Here is a 9579-nt window from a genome sequence, read left to right as displayed (position 1 = left end):
GAAGCAGCTCTATAATCAAGCCCTAAAGATGTAAGTATGTCCATAAACATTATCATGTATCAAGCAGTTTTTTAACAAATTTACTTACAATTTTGCTTTGACTCTTATACATTTATATTATGATTATTCAGTTCTGACACTGTACAAGTGTTAATATCCGTCCTACCGTTTCAGTGCTTCGCTTTTATGGATGTTGTCATCCTTGTTCAGGATAATAAATAGATTGATCCAAAAGTTAAAATTATAATTAAAGGCATATCATAAAAGTTATCTGCGAAAAAGGAATCTGCCTGTAATACGATGCGATAAATAAACACTATTTATTTACTTATCCTTTTATATGTTTTCATTTCCTTTTAATGGAAGCCTACATTTATGGTAGGTTTAATCATTATTTAAGGCATCAACGAATTGTTCCAACGATTTTATGATTTAATAATGATTCCTGTAACAGTTCGATACAATTATAAAGCTTAGTAACTTTGTAATCATTCCCAAAATGTTCTCTTGAAACGTGTTCTTGGCTTTTTGAATTGATTCTTATACAAATTATAGGTGCAATGTTATAAGCGATGCATCTCTATCATCAATTCTTTAAGTATAGGTATGTCCATATTTTATAACTTTTGAAAATAAATAGAATTTTGAAAGCACTGACAATATATATTTGTTACTGTCTGTTTGTCTGACCGTCTGATATGTTGGGAATTAGCTTTTATGGATGTTGTCATCCTGGCTATATTAATCCTTTGTATGTAGGTCAGATTTAAAATTTTTAAAATATTAAAATATCATCGGAGAGTTAAAACTCAGAGATCTAAAGGGATAAGACAAAGACCGATACATTGATGTTTGTCCCCAGTGGTGATGCACAAAATTACCCCCTTGGTTGAAACGTTTGGACACTCAACTTATTGATCCAACCAATCAAAATTCAAAAAAAGAAATAAGCATAAGAAAATGTTAATATAAAACTTTGGGGACTAGTGTAATAAACAGCCCAATGTCCTCTCCCTCCCTGGTTAAAACTTCTTTTGTCCTATCAAAAACAAGGATGATCTATAAAAGGGATGCTCTAAAATTAGAATTAAGGACAAACTAACAATAATATTTGTAGAGTGTATTAATTTGTAAGTCTAAACTAAATTGTATTTTATTTGTTTTACAAAGTTGCGTAAATATTATAGGACTTAATTTAAGTTTTAGTACTTGATTATAGATGCTTCGCTCATATTATTTCACCTTGTTGTTCTAGGAATCATTATTCCAAAAATCAAACTAATAAGATAATTATATCATAAAAAAAGTTATTGTCTAAAAAAACAGCGAGTTTTAAAGGGACATACAGACTTTCTGGTACCGATGATAGAATTGCTACGCTTTCTAAATTGTACCATACTGTCATAGAAATCATTATGTAGAGTTTGAAATCGATAGTGCAATACTAACATGCATAGACGTCCAAGGGGGGGGGGGGGTAATGGGGCGATTACCACCCCCCCAAAAAAAACGATTTTAGGGGTGCCGTAGGCACCCCCAAATTTTTTTTTCATTTTACCCCCCCCATTTAAAATTTACCCCTACCCTGGGGGTGCCGTAGGCACCCCCAACCATTTAGGAGGGGTATTTACCCCCCAAACAATTTTGGGGAGTAAATACCCCCCCCAAAGTAAAAAATCTCTAATAAAAAAAAATTTTGCGCGCTTCGCGCGCATTTTTAATACTGTATATTTAATAAAATTTAAATTACCTCCCCCAAAATAAAAAGCTTGGACGCCCCTGCTAACATGTCTAAATTTACGAAAGCGCTAACCTTTACGAACATATTGACTGTCCTAATTATAGAAAAGTTTCGTTTTTTAATGAAAATTATATAAATTTGAAAACAATAGAACAATTTTAATACATATTAAACATTCTACATTTGTTTGGATGTTTCAATTCGATCTCCCAAACCTTCCCAGGACCTATGAGATTACAGATATCCTGTTAATTTTATATAAGGATTTTGTGTTAATTTATAAAACTCAAAATGATTTCACCTTGTACAAAATATTTTGGACATTATTTCGAGGTTAAAAAAGTTTCTATTAATTAAAGTACTTACATATGTTTGTATTAATCAAAATTGAATAAAATTTTTAAGCAAAATTAGTTTATATCGGGGATCTAAAGGGATAAGACAATGGCCGATAACTTTATGTACATCTCCAATGATGATACACATAATTACCCCTTCTGTAGATTACAATTAGCGGTTAAAACGTTTAGATACTTAACTTAATGAACCAAGCAATCAAAATTTAATAAAAGTCCTCAAAGTAGTTAAGCCATCGAATAAGAAAACGCAATTATATAACTTTGGGGACTAGTGTAATAAACCGCTCAATGTCTTCTCCCTCTCTGAATTAAAGTACATCTGATTGTATGAAAATTAAATATAATTTCTAAACATTTATAGTTTATACCCTAAAAATTGCATTAATAAGCTATCTATTTACATGCGAATAACAAGGATGACAACATCCACGAAAGCGGAGCTCTGAAACAGAAAGACAACTTAACACTTACACTTGAAGAGTGTCAGAACTGAAAAAGCAGAATATAATTGTGTAAGTCTACAAAATGTTTGTAACAAAAATGTTTGTAAATTTGTTGCAAATCTGCTTAAATACAGGTTACTGTTTAAGGACATATTTACATTTTTAAGACTTGATTTTGGAGATGCTTCGCTCATAACTTTGATAATTATGCCAAATAAAAAATGTTATCAAAAAGGTCAAAATTCAATATGTTTTAAACGGACATACGGACATTCTGGCAACGTTTATTGAGGTACCGCGCTTATCGTTCCCAACTAATAACTATGAATAATCATGCCAAGATTATGATCGATAGGATAATTTAAATTAACGTTAAAAGCTAACCGTTAAGGACGGACAAACTGGCTGACCCTAATCATATAAAAGCTTTGCTTTAAAAAGGTGTAATTTAGTATTTTCATTTCATGAAAGGTACAATTTTACAGATATCCCGAAGTTATAAAATAGAGAGAGGATGGACAATGGGCTGATTATTAAGTTTTATAATTACGTTTTCTTATTCGTTGGCTTAATAACTTTGAGGATTTTTATAAAGTTGAGTGTCAAACATTTCAACCCCAAATTGTAATCTACAGAAGGGGTAAATTTGTGTATTGTGAGATGTACATCAATCTATCGGCTATTGTCTTGTCCCTTTAGATCCCTGATAATTTTATAGATACTAGCCGCTACGCCCCTAGAGGCCTCTAGGGCACTTGAGGAGGGGAGAGTCGAATTTGATAACCCAATTTCTTATTTTAGATTTTAAAGAAAAAGTAAAAAATAAATTTTAGGGGGGGGAAAATATTTTTAATTTAAGGTAAAAAAACAAAAAAAATTTTGTGGGGGGGGGAGATTTTTCATTTTTTGGGGGGGGTGGGGGTGTCCCACCCCCCAAGAAAATATTTATAAACCTTCCCGGGACCTATGAGAAGCTACCCTGTTAAGGAGAACCCGATCGGTTCAGCGGTTAGCGAGATCCTTAGGTACAAACAAACACACAGACACAGAGACATCCTGTTACTTTAGTATAAGGATACCGTAGATATAGAGTATCTGCGCTACCTACAAGAACAGACAACGTAAGTTAGAAAGCGACAAAAATGTAAAAAACTAACAAAATTCTAAATAATTTCTATATTATATTTCAAATTTTTGGTATATACACAGCATATTTTTACACAAGAAATATTTAAATAATATTAATTAACTTCTACTGTAATACGCGAATCTCTACATTTAAAAGCAATACAATAGGCATTGTTATTAGATCCTTCTTCGACTAATTCGAGGGAGGAGCGGAACCGCGTCCATCTTGGCGGCATTAATTTTTCCGCCAGCTTGAAAAATATATTCTTTCCTTGCACGTTCGATAATAATTCGCCCATTTTACAATTTAACCGCTCCCAACACTCCTCCTTGCCTAGGAATCCACTGATTAGAGTTGTTAAAAATCTGCGAATGCCCTCGTTTTCCGTCTTTTCGGGCAGCGCGTTGATATCAATACGGCCGCGCGGCGTTAGGCCGTCGTAGTACAGGTCTATCACGCTGCGGATCAGCGGTACGTCCAGAAAGTCGTAGACGGCGGTCTTGAGCAGGTCCCACATCTCGTGGACGTCGTCCATGCGCAGCTGCGGAAAGAGCCAGTAGAACGGGGTGCCGTAGAAAAACGGGCGGGAAGTTTGGATGGCGGTGAGCGGCGGCGATGGTTGGCGGGAAGTTTGTACAGCGGGTTGGGGCGGCGAGGATGTGCGGCCTAGTTTGGTGGGCGGTGAGTCCAGTTTGTAGGGCGCGTAGCGGTATATGTGTGTGCCAGTTAGGTTGTGGTTTGTTGGTTGGTCTGCAATATTGGGAATATTAATTTGTTCTGCTGATGGGGCATTAACCGCGGCTGTGCCACTATTACTTTCAGCAATCCCCTGTGTTTCGCTGGTCTTATCACCACCCGCCTCTATGGGTCTTCCTTTATTTGACAAAACCTGGATAAACGTATTTTTATCCGCCTCTGAGAAGTGTTTGTCCTTGTCGGGCGGATATTTTTCCGAATACACAAGATCATAAAACGGCTGGTATTCAACTGTGTTGGACTGTTGAGCTTTGGCAACCAAAACTGTCGGTAAATTTAATAATACGAATATTAATAATTTTGATTTTAACATTTTTGTGTTCTTTATGGAATGGTTCACGATTTACTAGTTGTTTGTTAATATTTTATAAGGTTACAGGGATTATTGTAAGGGATAACCAAAAAGGGGGAGGGGTTGTTAGTTAAGGCTTAATTAATAAATGAGAAAGGGTAAAGGTTATGTTAAGTTTCAGGGATCTAAAGGGATAAGACAATGGCCGAAAAATTTATGTACATCCACAATGATGAAACACAGAATTACTCCTTTTGTAGATTAAAATTAGTGGTTGAAATATTTGGACACTTGACTGAAACAATCAACCAATCAAAATTCGATAAAATGTCCCTCAAGTTGTTAAGCCAACGAATAAGAAAACTATATAATAAAACTTTGGAGACTAGTTTAATTAACAGCCTAATGTGCCCTCTCTCCCTGGGTAAGGTTACAAGTCCTTGCTTGCGGTCATCTCATCGTTATATCAAGGGTGTGGCTTTTAAATAACCAGGAAAATATTCGCTGAAAAATTGCTAAATAATGATAAAACAACAGATCTATGATAAAGATGTATATATTACAAATAACTACCCCCCTCCCCTTTTCAATGACCTTATTCGTCAGCTAATTATTTTCTGCTACTTGGCTGTGTTAATACACACCACACCATAGGTTGATTTTCAAAGACCTAATTGAAAGTCGGCACAAGGACAGTGCGATGGGGAAATGCAGTTATTTAACCCTTTCCCCATCGAGGGTTTTACTCTAATAATAATACTATGAATTAAATATTGCAACCAGGGAGGCCAGGGAGAGGACATTGTTCTGTTTATTACACTAGTACCCAATTTTTTATAATAACATTTTACTATTCGTTTTTTTAACAACTTTAGGGACTTTAATTGAATTTTGATTGGATGGTTCATTATGTTGATTGTCCAAACGTTTCAACTACTAAATCTAATCTATTGAATGGATACTTCTGGTAACAACAATTTATCGTCCATTGTCTTATCCCTTTAGATCCCTTTTTTTTAACAAATAAAAGCACCATAATTAAAACATTTTGACTAACTTAGACGGACATTTTGAGCCCTTTAGTTTAATTGATTTACATTTGCTATTTTCTGTCCACACTTTAGGTTACAATTTATTATAGCAGCTCATAATCTTTTATTGGGGGGAGGGATTTTGCCCCAAGGGGGAGATGGGAAACAGACAATTTAAAATGGGAATACCATTATTGATGGTCTTTTGATGATCTAGCTAAAAAAAAAAGAAAATTATTATCAATTATTACAAGATGAAGATACAAAAATTATAAAGGGAAGGCACAAATTTTTAAAAATATTATTTTAGTAATTTAATTATAAAATTATTTTGACTTTTGAGATTATACTTCTTAACTTTATATGTCCGTCTGTCTTTTTGGTTGTTCTTGAACCATATATTTTTAACCAATCTATATCTAATTTGATCTATTCAGGAAGGGAGGGGTCATGGGGCTGTTTATTACACTAGTCCGAAAAGTTTTATATTAACTTTTTCATTGAAATTTGATTGGCTGTTTCATTAAGCTGAGTCTCCAAATGTATTAACCACTAATTGTAATCTAAACAAGGGGTGATTCTGTGTTTCATCATTGTGGATGTACATTAATTTTTCGGTTATTGTCTTATCCCTTAAGATCCCTGAGAAATCTAATAAACCTAACTTAAAATAATTGTAATACTCAGACTTTAGCAATATTGTCTGAACACTTAAAGGTACAATAATGCACTTAAAAAAGGGGGAAAGGAAGGTGATTATTAAAGGGGATAAAATAAGAACAATTATTTTCTTGAAATAGAAATATTTTCTTGAATCTACAATTAATTTCTTACAAGGAGTTTTTGCTTCAAGGTTTAAAAATAAGATTTAAATGTCATAAATACAGGGATCCAAAGGGATAAGACAATAGCCGATAAATTGATGTACATCCATTTAATGGTGGTACACCTCTTTTAAAGATTTCAATTAGTGGTTGAAACGTTTGGACACCCAACCGAATGAAACAACCAATCAAAATTCAATAATCAGTCCTTTAAGTTATAGACTTGTAGAGCTAATGAATAAGAAAAAGTTATTATAAAACTTTGGGGATTAGTGCATTGTCCCCTCCCTTCTTGAATAAATCAAATTATTAATGTTTATAGATTGGTTGTTAATATATGGTTTAAGAACAACCAAACCGACAGACGGACAAATTAAGTTAAAGAGTAAAATCTCAATAGTCACAATAATTCAAAAATGAAATTTTAGTGTAGATGCTGCTTAGTTAAAGAAATCTTCAAAGAATTTTAGGAACTTTATTGTATGGCCTTTCGATACCCCCCCCCCTCTCTCCCCCTTATTTCAAAATAAAATAAAAATAAGAGGGTTGGCAGATTTTTGTTTGTTTGTGTATTACTTTAGGTCAGGTTAGGTTAGGTTATATTGGATACTTGATAGTCCCGCAGGTAAATGCACCGGAGGGTAAAGCATTAAAGGGAAAAAACTAACCCCTCCCCCCCTATTCTTCATAATTTTTAAAAAGGGGGAGATGGTTTCAATGCTCAACCGGCCTCTTGAGGGAAAGTACACAAAAATTAGATGGATTTCTTTTAAAGGTAAAAAAATTGATATACTAAAAACTTATAAAATAGACAACCAATAGTTTTAAAAATGGCGAGATCATTTTTCAACCTTAAGTAACCTTAACTTGTTGATTTATTTATAACTTTTATTCATTACACCCTTAAAAATTAATGTTCTGCGCCACCCAATGATCAACCTAACATTGATAATGTTTTAGGCTTGATCCTTGATGTCAGTTTGTTGAAAGAAAGAGAAGATCATTTATCAATTATAATCATTGTGATTCTTACATTATATATATACTCGCTCCTTATATATATAGCTTTCATATTGCAATGATCTCTCTTTACTTTCAGAATATTATTATTATACAAATGTTACTCCAAGCAGGCCTTTCTAAACTTAGGTGTCAACATCTAAAAATGGTTTTAGCGCATTTTTCTTATGCTCAAATAATCAACCTTTTGCAAGAATGGCTGCTAAACACTTCAAAGTTGAGATATAGAGCTAAAAATGTATACAGATACTATTAGGGACATGTACTAGAACATATCAAAGTTTGAAGGTCATATCTCAACCAGGGAGGGAGTACTGGCCCCCCAAAGTCGACTACAGAAAATCCATTTTTTTAAGAAAAATGCGCTAAAACCATTTTTATATGTTGACACCAAAGTTTTTAATTTTCAACTTTACTGTACTTTTTCAACAAAAACTGTAATTTTTTTTGTTGTTTCATAATTTCCCTTAAAAACGAAGAAAATAAGCCATTAATCATTAAATTCTGATAACTATAAGTGGGGTAAAATTGCTTTAGAAAAAGTGCTCATAAAAAAAACACACTGTATTATCATATCACTTAACTTCTCCATCTCCGCCGGCTACCGATCTGTTGACTGGCAGTTCCATCAGCCAGTTGCAGTTTCTACCTCCGGGAGTCCTCAGTTCCAGTTGACCAGGTACGGTTGTTTACGCTGCTTATTAAGTTCCTACACTATATTTGAATTATTGTAGTTTCCTTCTGATTATAGAGCTTCGTCTTTAAGGATGTTGTTATTCTTGTTTAAATAAATCTAATTACACATTTCATATTGTTTTGTCCTATACAGGGAGTTATGGGCACAGAGAGAGAGAGGGGACAATGGGCTGTTTATTACACTAGTCCCCAAAGTTTTATAAAAAACGTTTCCTTATTCGTTGGCTCAACAAGTTTAGGTAATTTTACTGAATTTTGATAGGTTGGTTTATTAAGTTGAGAGTTCAAACGTTTCAACCACTAATTGTAATCTACAGAATGGGTAATTCTGTGTGTCATTATTATGGATATACATCAATTTGTCGGCCATTGTCTTATCCCTTTGGATCCCAGGATAGTGATATTTTAAAATTTTCTGGTCCCCAAAGTTTTATGAACAATAAATACTTATACTAAAGTAACAGGATGTTTGTCTGTGTGTCTGTACCGAAGGATCTCGCTAACCGCTGAACCGATCGGGTTCTCCTTAACAGGGTAGCTTCTCATAAGTCCCGGGAAGGTTTATAACTATTTTCTTGGAGGGTGGGACACCCCCAACCCTCCCAAAAATGAAAAATACCCCCCCCCCCCAAAAAAAAACGACAATTTTTTTACGTTTTTTAACTAAAATTAAAAATAATCCCCCCCCCCAAATATTTTTTAAAATTTTTCTTTTAAAATCTAAAAAAAGAAATTGGGTTATCAAATTCGACTCCCCCCTCCTCAAGTGCCCCTAGAGGCCTCTAGGAGGCGTAGCCGCTAGTTATTAAATATTGTAATGTTTTAAAAATATTGATCAATACAAATTTTAACATTTCCAAGCGATAATCTTTCTTATTATAAATTGGGATGTACTTCAATTTAATTTTATCGTCCATTGCCTTGTCCCTTTAGATCCCAGATTCTCTATTATAAAACATTTTCAAACCTGGAAGGAAGGGGACATTGGGTTATTTATTTCTCTAGTCCCCAAAGTTTTAAATAAAAAAAACGTTTCGTATTCATTGGTCTAACAACTTTTGGGACCTTAATTGAATGTGATTGGTTTGTTCAATTAAGTGTCCAACTTTTTCATCCAATAACTGTGCTCTAGAGAAGGGTTAGTTATGTGTATCATCATTGGGAATGTACCTAAATTTATCGTCCATTGTCTTATCCCTAGAGATTCCTGGTTCGATTATAAAACATTTAAAAACACCTTTACAATTAAAAATCTAAATATTTCTGGAAATTTGAATATATACGTCAC

This window comes from Acartia tonsa, chromosome 10 (assembly GCF_053477335.1).
Source record: "Acartia tonsa isolate MP-2025a chromosome 10, ASM5347733v1, whole genome shotgun sequence".
NCBI classification, from domain to species: Eukaryota; Metazoa; Arthropoda; class Copepoda; order Calanoida; family Acartiidae; genus Acartia; species Acartia tonsa.
The sequence above is the reverse complement of the archived record's forward strand: the minus strand, read 5'-3'. Positions refer to the sequence as shown.